The sequence below is a fragment of the Ursus maritimus genome, unplaced genomic scaffold (assembly GCF_017311325.1).
Source record: "Ursus maritimus isolate PB19 unplaced genomic scaffold, ASM1731132v1 scaffold_36, whole genome shotgun sequence".
Classification (NCBI taxonomy): domain Eukaryota; kingdom Metazoa; phylum Chordata; class Mammalia; order Carnivora; family Ursidae; genus Ursus; species Ursus maritimus.
This window is the reverse complement of record NW_024426230.1, coordinates 15,598,266-15,611,257: the sequence shown is the minus strand read 5'-3', so window position 1 is coordinate 15,611,257 and position 12,992 is coordinate 15,598,266. Positions and strand designations below refer to the sequence as shown.

Sequence of the window (12,992 nt, the reverse complement as noted above, 5' to 3'; positions counted from 1 at the left end):
TTGAATGTTAAATATAGCACTTGAATCACCACATTGAGAGTAGACTGAAAGACAGTAAGAGTAAAATAAGAGAGATGAATTAGGAGGTTATTAAAACAATATAAATGAAAGTTGATGGCAACTTAGTCCACAATGATAGAGTGGGATGGGAAGAAATGTTTGGAGTCTTGAGTATATTTTGAAGGATTTACTAATAAATATAGAAACTGAATGAAAGAGGTAAGTCAATATTACTTCAAGTTCTTTGAACTAAGGTACATGAAAAGGGAACTGCCATCAACTGAGTTACAGAAGGCCTAGGATGGATCAGTTTTCTTAGAAAAGGGAATTTTTCTTGAAGCATTATGGTCCCTTATTTGTCTGTACCCATTCCAAGACCTGGAAGAGGTCCTAAAAATAAGTTCACGTGTTCATATCTTTCTGTGAAATTTGAAGTAAAATATTTTAACTCAGATCAGCTGACTACCATTTCACTTTACCTTATCTTCCCTCCATCATAATTCTGCTCCTACTTCAAATGCCTGTGAACGTAAGATCCAACGTAAGATCATTTAAATTGAAAATATGATCAGGTTGAGTCTAATGGGGTGTGTGTGTGTGTGTGTATGTACGTGTGTGTGTATGTGTGTGTGTGTGTGTATGTGTGTGTATGTGTGTGTGTGTGTGTGTATATATATATATATATATATATATATATATATATATATATCTTCCATGTAAAGTTATTGCTAGCCATTCTCCTATACTCCAGCTACCGATGTGATGACTCATCTGGCATCGTGACATAAAGGTGAGAACTGGGGAGTGCAAATGAACACATTCTATAGCATCTAGGAATAAAACTATGGGAAGAGAGGAAAAAAAGGATTGAAATGTACTGAACCAGAATTCAGTCATGGAAAATTCTTTGACTAATCACACACATAAGACTGTTCATGCAAGACTCTACATTTATTGTCAGCTAGTCAAAACAGAAGTCTTCTTCTACTTACACACAATGATGCAGTTTATACAATTATGATCACAATAAATATTTTGTGAGAATCATACAAAAAATTTATCAGAATTCTGTATCTGTAGAAGTACCACAAAGAGGGAGTATTCTATGTGTGAGGTCACATATTTGATGCTTTACAGTGTACGAGGCCATATCTTAGTACATCTGTTGCATCTTGTTCTCATGAAGACTGCATTTCCTTGAAATTATTTACAAAAATGCCACCTTGAAACTGAAATGGCCTAAAATATATATACTCCCAATGATAAAGCTCTTGTATAAATATATTCACCACTAAATCGATGGTTGTTATATTGAATAGACTGTGGTAATTTTTTTTTTTTTTGATAATCCAATTCATGAAGAGAAGTGAAGTCATTTTAATATATGGGAAATATATTTAACTTTATTTTCTCAGTTGACACAAAATAGTGACACTAACCCCCCCCAAAAAAATCCCCATAATATATAGCTATAATGAATCAATGACGAGCTGATTAATGACCATGAACAATTCAAATAGTATTTAAGATTGGAAAATACAAGGGAAAACTGTACATGCCCTGGAAACTTGCAATTCAGATAAGAAAATACTCAAAAAAGCTTTTACCAACTTAATAATTCTAAAATTCTACATGACATTTCCAATTACAAGTGTGAGACATAAACATTTCTAACATATCAAAATAAGAAAAAAACAAACATTGATGTTAGAGGAATAGCCAAATTATCTTTTTCTTCTCTCCAATATAATTGACATCATAAAATTACTGGAATATGATGGAATAATTGCAGAGTAGGCTACCAAATGGTGGGGGAGAAAAGTATTCAGGCGTTTTTTAGGTAGTTCATTAACAAAAACAGCATGTTAATTTTCTGGATTTTCAGATGTTTAAGGTATTTGTCAGTTTCTAAATTTATAATTTGTTAATATTTCTTTTCTCGTTCGTCATGAGGATTATGACAGAAACTGTCTAGAGTATATTTGAACAGACTGTTATGAGAAATATGGATATTGATGACTCTATTGTTGAAGACTCAGAATGAAGTAAGGAGCATGGAGATGAAAACTAAATTGCCTCAGAGGATTTATGAACCATCATGAATCAACTGTTAGAAATATGGACACAGAAGGTACTTCCAGTGAGGGCTCAGAAGGAAACGAGAAACGTGTTTCTAGGAACTAGAAGAAAAGTGATCCTTTGTTACAGAGTGGCAGAAAGCTTAGGGGAACTCTGACCTGCAGTTATGTGGAAAACAGAATTTGTGGGTTTTGAACCTGGATATTGGGCTGAGGAGATTTCTGAGCAAGTGCTGGATGATCTTCTTGAGGCTCATAGTAAAAATGTGAGAATTTAGGAGGAAAAAAATGTTAAATGAATAGGAACCAGAACTTCCAGATTTGAGAAATTTTCAGACTACCCAGATCACAAAAAAATGCTAAAATTAAGAGATTCACTGCTAGGAAGCATGCTCTTGACAAAAAACCAAGCCAAACCAAAATACCCAGGAGTGTGGCTCTACAACCTTTGCCTCAGAAAGATCAAGGGGTCAGAGTACTCAGTTCCATGAAGAACTCTTTGAACAAACTAAAAATGTGGCTCACAGATCTCATTTAAACTAGGAAAAGATCTAGGAAGCTTCAGGGCATTATCCCTCAGCCATCTCAGCAGAAGTCAAAACTAGGGATGGGATTATCTAGGAAAGATCTATGGACAATCCTCCTGCTAATGACATAAATCTCAGTGACATATGTAAGGAGACTCTCAAAGTTCTTAAGTACTTTATACAAGCAGAGACACCACCAGCTTGGACCAAAAAGAACAAGGAGTCCCAAATAAAAGAAGGCCATAGCTGTGCACCACCCCACCCACCCTTCCAAATACTACTGGCAGGAAACAAGCTGATAAAACCGTCAGATGCAAACACTTGCTGCCTTTTTTGAAAAGAGAAGAATGACTCAGAGGGGATAGCCTAGAGCCTAGAGGGCAGAGCCACAAGCTATAAAGGATTATCCCCAGGTCTCGATATCTAATGCAGTTTTCCAATTCGAGTTTCAAAATATGTTGGGACCGATGACTCCTTTCTCCTTCCATTTTATCCCTTTCTGAACCGGGGTATCTGTAAGTATTATCCTATGTCTGTCCCATCACATATTATGGAAGCAGATAGTCTGCTCCTTAGTTTCACATATCCATAGATGGGGAGAAAATAGGCCAAAGACAGATTATAACAGCCACACGTATACCTAATTTGGATGATATAGATAATGATATTTGGGGTTTTTCAGCTGATAAGATTTAGGTAAGACTTTGGACTTAAGAGTTAATGCTGTAAAGCATCAAGACTTTTGAGGGATATTGGGATGTGGGACAAAATGTATGTATTTTTTATGTGGTAACAATGTGAATCTTTTGAAACCAGAGTGGACTGTAGTAGGTAGACTAATGGTCTCTTAAGATGTCCATTGACTAATGTCTGAAGCTTGTGACTACGTTAATTTATGTGGCAAAAGGGACTTTACAGATGTGATTAAGAATATAGACTTTGATGTGGGGAGATGATCCTGTATTATATGTAATATATAACCACATAGTCCTAACAGTCAAGAACCTTCCCTGGCTGTGGTCAAAGAGAGAAACAATGATGGGAGATGACTCAGAAAGGTGATACATGACAAGACCTTGACCTGCAATTACTGGCTTTGAAGATGGGTAAAGAGGGAGCCAAAGAATTCTGTGGCCTTGTAGAAGCTGAGAATGACCTTTAGTTTATAGCCAGCCCAACAACAGTGACCTCAATCAATCCTCTTCACAATTCAAATGAGCAAGGAAATGGCTCATTCCTCAGAGCCTCGAGAAAGAAGGAAAACCTTGTTAACATCTTATATTAGCGCAGTGATACCTGAATCAGACCTCTGACCAACAGAACTGTAATTAAAAAAACTGTTGGTTAAACCATTAAATATGTGGTAATTTGTTATGTCAATGACATAAAACTAATACAGGTATTGAAAACTGAACTTCCTACTTATAAAAACAGCATGAAATTCAGTGTGGTTGAGGCACAGAGTATTTGAGCTAGAGTGACAGGCAAAATGATGAAGTTACCAAGAAGGGTTGGCCAGATGATGCATATCTTTTCATCTAACGGGATTCTTAGTTCTATGAAATGGGGACCAACGATAGACCAACTATAAAAGGAAACATTTTGGAAAATGAGCAGAAACTGAAGCAGTTCTAGAAGGCCGAAAGCAATAATTACCCAGAACAATGCTTCTGCCACCATTTGGCAAACTGCTGCTGAGTCCACAAATGGACAGATTTTAACCAGCACTTTGATTTTGCCTCAGCTGCTACAAATTCAGTCCCAGCTATAAATGTTCTGAAAAGCAAGGCCATATCGAGTGCATATATTCCTTCTACAAGAGTTGATGGAGTTCCTCTGACTTTTACAACGAAAGACAGGAATGGCCTATTGTAAACATTATACTTAAGGGAGAGGAGGAAAATGGGAAGGAGGAATTGTCACTGACAATGACAAATGATCAAGTCTTGAATGCGTCACAAGACTCTTAGGAGACATTAATTATAAAAGACCAAGGCTAATCTACCAGACATACAAGGTACCTAAGGAATGCACAATAGCAGGTCATATCCAAGTGCCAGTTACGTTCTGATGAAGAAAAGAAACCATAGAAAGAGAAATGCACTTTAACAAAACAAAAACAAAAACAAAAAACCCCCTCAATCCTGAACAAAAATCAATTTATTTTCTATTTGGTAAAACTCGTAAGTTCCCAGAACCATGCGATCTGCCACTTTCAAAATGAGTGGGGCAGGTGAATATCCAATTGAACCCGAACAGTGACTCAGCAAAAGAATTCACAAGTGTGAGAAACAGACCACCACATGTGCCTCTCATTGTTTACTAAAATCGGCATCACTGAACAGTCTAAGTAGTCTGGAAATCTGGACTCGAAGAAACTTCTATACCATCCTCTGTTGGGAAAGAAAGGGTTTCCTTTAACAAGTGACATCTAAAAGCTATCATTTCCTTGGCATGTACCACATTCAGGTACATTCTACTAATTGCTTGACATGTTGTCCTCACAAGAGCTCTATGAAGTGGGTATGATAGTACTGCTTTTACAAATAGAGATTCTGAAATGCAGGACTTGAGAATTTGCTGAGGTTATGAAGATAGTAAGGGACAAGGGACACGTCAAGACAAAAGACAGGACAAACAACAAGGGACAGGCCAAAATTCAATATTGGTTATAGTGGAAAAGAAATAGACAATGTCCAAAAGAAGTATTTATACACACACTCTCTCTCTCTCTCTCCCCTTTATTAAGCAGGGCGAACACTGGAAAAATCATGAAAAGCAACACTTTCACAACTCTAGAAATTAAACAAAAAATTGCAATAATTCCAGGACCACTGATACAAGAAAAAAGGCTGAATTTCAGCAAAAACAGTGATCTTTGTGGCACGTGACTTGTCACAATAAAGGGATCCTCCATGAGATTAACATTTGACAATAAGAAAATAGAAAACTTGAACAACATCAGAAACCAACTAGAACTAAAAAACATATACTGAAGAGCAGCAGAATACACATTCTTTTCAAGTGTACATGGAACATTCTCTAGGATAGACCATTGCTAGTCCCTAAAACAAGACTCAAGAAATTTCAAAGGACTGAAATCATACAAAGTATCTTTTTTTTTAAAGATCTTATTTATTTATTTGAGAGAATGAGATAGAGAGAGAGAACATGAATGGAGGGAGGGACAGAGGGAAACCGAGCAGGGAGCCTGACATGGGGCTCATGACCTGAGCCAAAGGCAGATGCTTAACTGACTGAGCCACCCAGGCATCCTCAAAGTATCTTTTCTGACAACAGTTTAATTAAATTATAAATTAATAATAGAAGGAAGTTGTAGAATTCACAAATATTTGGAAATTAACACACATAGGTAACCAATAGATCAAAGAAGAAATCACAAAGGAAATTAGATAATACTTTGCTATGAATAAAAACAAAAACAACACATTAAAACTTATGGTATTCGAAATCCCTTTCATGAAGTTGGCACCAAAGGGGAAGAAGGAAGCCTCTCGCCCTCCCAAAACCAAAGCCAAAATAAAGCCTTTGAAAGCCAAGAAAGCGATGCTGAAAGACATCCACAGTTACAAAAAAAAGAAAAAAGAAAAAAAAGAAAAATCTGCATGTCACCTACCTTCCCATGGCCCAAGACACTGCCTCTCTAAAGGCAGCCCAAATATCCTCAAAAGAGCACCCCCAGGAGAAACAAGCTTGACCACTCTGCCATCAAGTTCCCACTGCTACTGAGTCAGCCATGAAGAAAATAGAAGACAATGACACACTTGTATTCATTGTGGATATCAAGGCCAACAAGCACCAGATCAAACAGGCTGTGAAGAAGCTCTATGACAGTGATGTGACCAAGATCAACACCCTGATCAGGCCCGATGGAGGGAAGAAGGCATGTGTTTGACTGGCTTCTCACTGTGATGCTTTGGATGTTGCCAACAAAATCAGGATCATCTAAACTAAGTCTAGCTGGCTAAAGCTAAATATAAATTTTTTCATCATAAAAACAACAACAACAACAAAATGGTATTCAGCTGAAGAATTTCCTAAAGGGGAATTATAGGTGTAAATCTCTACCTTCAAAAAAAAAAAAAAAAAGGAATATCTCCAATCATTAACCTAAACTTCTACCTTAAGAACTATAAAAAGAAAAACAAACTAAATTCATATCAAGTAAAATGAAAGAAATAATGAAGATCAGTATGTAAATACAAGAAATAGAGGTAGAAAAACAGTAGAGAAATTGAATGAAAACAAAAGGGTTTTTTAAAAAGATCACCAAAATTAATCAGGTTTCAGCTTGACTGACCAAGACATTTTTTAAGAGAGAGAGAGAAAGGAGGAGGGAGGCAGGAAACAGACTGAATTTATTAAATTAGGAATGAAAGAGGGGGCATCATCATCAACCTTAAAGATATAAAAACAATAATAAGAAAAATATGTGAAGAAATGTATGCCAACAAATTAGATAATCTGGATCAAATGTACGAATTTCGAGAAAGACAAAAATTAACCAAACAGGGGCACCTGGGTGCTGCAGTCATTAAGCGTCTGCCTTCGGCTCAGGGCGCGATCCCGGCGTTATGGGATCGAGCCCCACATCAGGCTCCTCCACTAGGAGCCTGCTTCTTCCTCTTCCACTCCCCCTGCTTGTGTTCCCTCTCTTGCTGGCTGTCTCTGTCAAATAAATAAAAATTTAAAAAAAAATCTAAAAATTAACCAAACAGATTCAGAAAGAAATAGAAAATCTAAATAGACCTATAACATTTAAAGAAATTGAATAAGTAATTTTCCTTGGAGGGATTAGGAAAGAATAGCCTTCAGCTGCGTCATGGGGCTCAGCATGGCTTTGCAAACTACATGTTATTTTGTTTTTAATCATAGCCCTCTATAATGTGGAAGAAGAAGAAGAAGAGAGGAGAGGAGGAGGAGAAAAAGAAGCAGCAGCAGCAGCAGCAGCAGCACTGCCAATACCTTGATGTTAGCTCTGCAAGACCTGTGCTGGATTTCTAATATACAGAACTGTAAGATAATAAATTTGTGTTTTTTTAAGCCACTAAGTTTGTGATTATAGCAGCAAAAGAACATTAATACAAAAACCTCCCACAATAAAATCCAACACCCAGTGGCTTCATTGGTAATTCTATCAAAAATTTAGAAAATAGTTAATACCAGTCCTACCTAGTCTTCCAAAAAAGTAGAAAAGGTAACATTTCCTAACTTATTTTGTAGTTAGTGTTATACTATCACCAAAAGTGGACAAAATCATCACAGGAAAACTACAGACCAGTATTCCTTATGAATATAAATACAAAAGGCTCAAAAAATAATAGCAAACTGAATCCAGCTACATATAAAAAGGATTATTTACCATGACCAAGTGGAATTTTTGCTGGAATATAAGATTGGTTTAATACATGAGTATTAATCAATATAACCACCAAATTAATAGAATAATGGATAATATAGCAGAAAAGGCATTTGACAAAATCCAACATCCTTTCATTATAAAAACACTCAAAAAATATGACAGTAGAAAAGAATTCCTCACTCTAATTGTTATCTATGAAAAACCCACAGTTAACATTGTATTTAATGGTGAGGATGAATTCTTTCTTTTTACGATTAGGAAGAAGGCAAGATGTCCACTCTTACATGGAGGTTCTAGTCACAGCAACTAGACAAAACAGAAATAAAAGGCATTCAAATTGGAAAAGAAGAACCAAAACTATCTGTATTCACAGATGACATGATGTTGTTTATAGAAAATCTTCAAAAATAAATAAAAATAATCCCAGAATTAATGAATTTAGCAAAGTAGCAGGATAGAAAATCCATACAAAAATCAATCTATTTCTATCCTCTAACAATGAATAAGAAATGCAATTAAGAAAACAATTCCATTCAAATGAGCAGCAAAATAACTCAATACTTAAAATAACATTTAATTAAAGATGTATAAGATGTATGTACAACACTTAAAAAATATTGTTGAATGTAATTAAATAAGACCTAAGTAAATTGAAAACCACCCTATGTTCAGATGGATTGGAAGACTTAATATTTTTAAGATGGAATATATTTTTGTATTTTATACAATTCCATTCAAACAAAATTGATAACAGAAGAAATTGATATTTTTATACAAAAATAGCTTCCAAAATTGACTCTGGTAGAGATAAAAAGTTTTAACAACAATGACAACGGAAGATATAGAAAGTAGTTCTTCCCCCAGGTAAAAGTACCAGGTCCATATGGCTTGATAGTAACTTACTCTAAAAATGCTTTTATGTCAAATGCTAATTGGTCTAGAGCATAGGAAAAGAAGAAAACATTCAAATCTCCTTTTTGAAATGAATGTAAAATTTCCCAAACCCTCACAATGAAAAGTATAGAAATCCTCACCTTATGAATATTTGTAGTAATACAAATATACATATATACATGCACACACACACACACACACACACCTTATCTCAACACCTAGCATCTTAATGAAAATGTCTGAAGTCAGAAAAAAGAAAGGCTGCCCAGTATCTCCACTAATGTTAAACATTGTGTTGAGGGTATCCACAAATACAATTAGAGCAAAGAAAGGATGAGACTTTACAATAGCAATGCAGAAAGCAAAATAATAATATTTTGCAACAATAAGACACTTCAACCTTATAATTGTATGCTTTCATTTTACTATAAATAGTTGGAATATTAACAAATCCACATGCAAAACTCAAAAAACCTGATACATATAAAAAATATCAGAAGATATCATAGGAGACTCCATTTACAATAGTGAAATAAGTGAATACATTGGCACTCCATTTTCTGAGATAGTACGACAACATCATAAAGATTCTATTAAGGACTGAAGTGTGTCCCCCCAAAAGATATGTTACAGTCCTAATACCTGGAACCTGTGAATGAATGTGGACTTATTTGAAAATAGAGTCTTTGGAGATGGGTCTTCAGGATGGGTCCTAATCCAATATGACTGATGTCCTGGGAAGACAGGGACATACAGGAAGAAGACAGCCATGTGATGATAGGCAAAGATTGAAATGATGAGTCTAACAAAGCAAAGGAACGCCAAGGGTTGCAAAGTTTCTGGCAAACACCAGAAACTAGGAAGAGGCAAGGAAGGATCTTCCACTAGAGGCCTTAAAAAGGAAGTATAGACCTACGCACACCTTGATTTTTGAAATTCTAGCTTCCAGAACTACTATATAATAAATAAGTTATCCAGTTTATGGAACTTTGTTACGACAAGCCTTGGAAACTAAGAAAGATACTAATATTTCCTAAGTTAAAGTAAGAATTTAAGGTGATTCACAGTTTATTTGAAAGAAAAAAGCTTGGATAGCCTGAAAACCTTTGAAAAAAAAATGATGACAATAGCTTTATCAAACATTAAACAGAATATAAAGCCTCTATAATTGAAATAGCATGGTACTTGTCTCCAAAGGCAAGGGAAACAAAGGCAAAAATGAACTATTGGGACTTCATCAAGATAAAAAGCTTTTGCACAGCAAAAGAAACAGTCAACAAAACCAAAAGACAACCGACAGAATGGGAGAAGATATTTGCAAATGCCATAACAGATAAAGGGCTGGTATCCAAAATCCATAAAGAACTTATCAAACTCAACACCCAAAGAACAAATAATCCAATCAAGAAATGGACAGAAGATATGAACAGATATTTTTGCAAAGAAGACATCCAAATGTCCAACAGACAAATGAAAAAGTGCTCAAGATCACTTGGCATCAGAGAAATGCAAATCAAAACCACAATGAGATACCATCTCACACCGGTCAGAATGGCTAAAATTAACAAGTCAGGAAATGACAGATGTTGGCGAGGATGTGGAGAAAGGGCAACCCTCCTACACTGTTGGTGGGAATGCAAGCTGGTGCAGCCACTCTGGAAAACAGTATGGAGGTTCCTCAAAAAGTTAAAAATAGAGCTACCCTATGATCCAGCAATCACACCACTGGGTATTTACCCCAAAGATACAAATATAGTGATCTACAGGGGCACCTGCACCCCAATGTTTATAGCAGCAATGTCCACAATAGCCAAACTATGGAAAGAGCCCAGATGTCCATCGATAGATGAATGGATAAAGAAGATGTGTGGTGTGTGTGTGTATTCCTATACAATGGAATATTATGCAGCCATCAAAAAATAAAATCTTGCCATTTGCAACGACGTGGATGGAACAAGAGGGTATTATGCTAAGCGAAATGAGTCAATCAGAGAAAGACAATTATATGATCCCACTGATATGCAGAATTTAAGAAACAAGGCAGAGGATCCTAAGGAAAGAGAGGAAAAAATGAAACAAGACAAAATCAGAGAGGGAGACAAACTATAAGAGACTCTTAATCTTAGGAAACAAACTGAGGGTTGCTGGAGGAGAGGGGGTGGAGGGATGGGGTGGCTGGATGATGGACATTAGGGAAAACGTGTTTTGGTGAGCACTGGGTGTTGCGTAAGACTGATGAATCACAGACCTGTACCCCTGAAACAAATAATACAAGTTAATTTAAAAATACAGTGTGGTGCTTAAATATAAAGAAAGAACCATTGAACAGAATAGAAAATCCCAGAAAAAAATTCAATTGCATTTCAGAATTTCACATGTGATGCAGGTGGCTTCTCCAATTATTAAGAAAAATATATTTTTTTAATAAATGGCTTGAGAATAACTAAAAAGAAAAAAACTGGAACTACTTCTCATATCATACTCCAGGATAAATTCCAAATGATATTTAGCCTTGGTGTATAGAACTGTTAAGTCAGTATATTGTATACCTTAAACTAATATAACACTGTATGTTAATTATACTTGAATTCAAAAAATAAATTTTAAAAAAAATTTTTGTAATATTTAATATTTAATTTTTAATACTGGTGATTTAGAAATGTTTCAGCTTCATAGCTCATTAGTGATAATATTTAAATATTTATGATTGTTTTCAAATTTGAAAATCTCTCAAGTTCCTTTCATATATAAACTATACAATTTCACAGCATTTCATGTTTTATTGTGAAATGACTAATATTAAATATTCTTTGAATCAGCAACACTCATTAGCAAACGTGCCAATAATTGGAAATGGTTCCACAAATTAGTTCTGCTGCCAGATAGCTAAAATAGTTTAACTTGCACTACGCATGTATTTCCCTTGCCCAGCACCATGTTCATGTAGCAATGAGACTTCTGGTCCTACACCTTAGGCTCACAAAGTCAGGTAAATCAGCACAGTGAGTGTGGGAGCAATTGTGCACACCATTCCTACACCAGGATAGCAAGCAATAACTATGAACAAAATGACTATAAAACACAAATGCATCCCACTAAATTCATCTTCCCCTTTAGCTGCAACCCAAGCATACCATTACAAAATACCACCTGACTAAAGGAAAAGTGTAATGAAAAGGAAGTGTGATAAAAGATGGTGGGTCTTAACTAACCGCAGTTAAAATAATATTTTTTGAAAATTTATAAAATTATTCAACCACATTAATGTATTAGTAAGACCTCTACCAGGGGAAGGGATCTGAAGCTTAAGCTTTTTATTAATTTCATAATAATTCACCTGTAAATAGTATGGTTTTAGAAATAGGAATCACAACTTCTATTTATCAACTTTATGCTCATGAAAATTATCCAGAAGATAATGGAATATTGTGCAATGAAATAATTCAATATGATGTCCAATTAAGGATTTGCATGAAGCCATTGCATGGTTGGGAGCAGGGCCAGGGCGAAGGAGGAGTACTGATGAGATGAAATGTAGCTAATAGGGAAGATAAATCCACTTGGTGATTCTAATCATCACAAAGTTATGATGGTTCAGGTCTAGTCATTTGTTCAGAGCTAACCCTAAGAAAGGCCCTTTTACCTCCTCACATAAATTGGGGAGGGGCAACAATTGCTAAATTTTTGTACACTTGTGACCCTCAATGTATTTATTAGCTCACTCCATCACAAATTGTGACAGTATGTGTGTGTTTTAGGCCTTAAGACTTTTAAAAATCCATTCTAATAGCCCTTTCTTAGAACATGATTTCTAACACTATAAAGACCTTTGGTATTAAATTATTTTAAATGCGTCTGTGAAGTATGTATAATATATAGTTTTCTCTTTTTCTCCAGTCTAATGAAGTGTGAGAGTAGGCTGGGAATCATTTCTATTTTAAATACTGTAACTGTAAATTGTCTTCAACTAAATCACCCAATAAATGAATATCTTAAGCTTATAATAATACATTCTCCTGAATAAAATTTCTGAGCAGGAAACAATAAAATATTACAAAATCTAATTAATACATATAAGCTTAAAGCATTTTATATCAAAAGAAGCAGAGA

The 12,992-nt window shown here is 35.3% G+C and overlaps 1 long non-coding RNA gene and 1 pseudogene across 2 annotated transcripts in view; one reads left to right on the top strand and one right to left on the bottom strand.

The window, feature by feature from the left end:
* The window catches only part of LOC103665770, a 549,718-nt gene that overhangs the window by 24,650 nt on the left and 512,076 nt on the right, over positions 1-12,992 (bottom strand). The gene's annotated exons all lie outside the window — the stretch shown is intronic.
* LOC121100294 lies at positions 6,002-6,969 on the top strand (annotated as a pseudogene).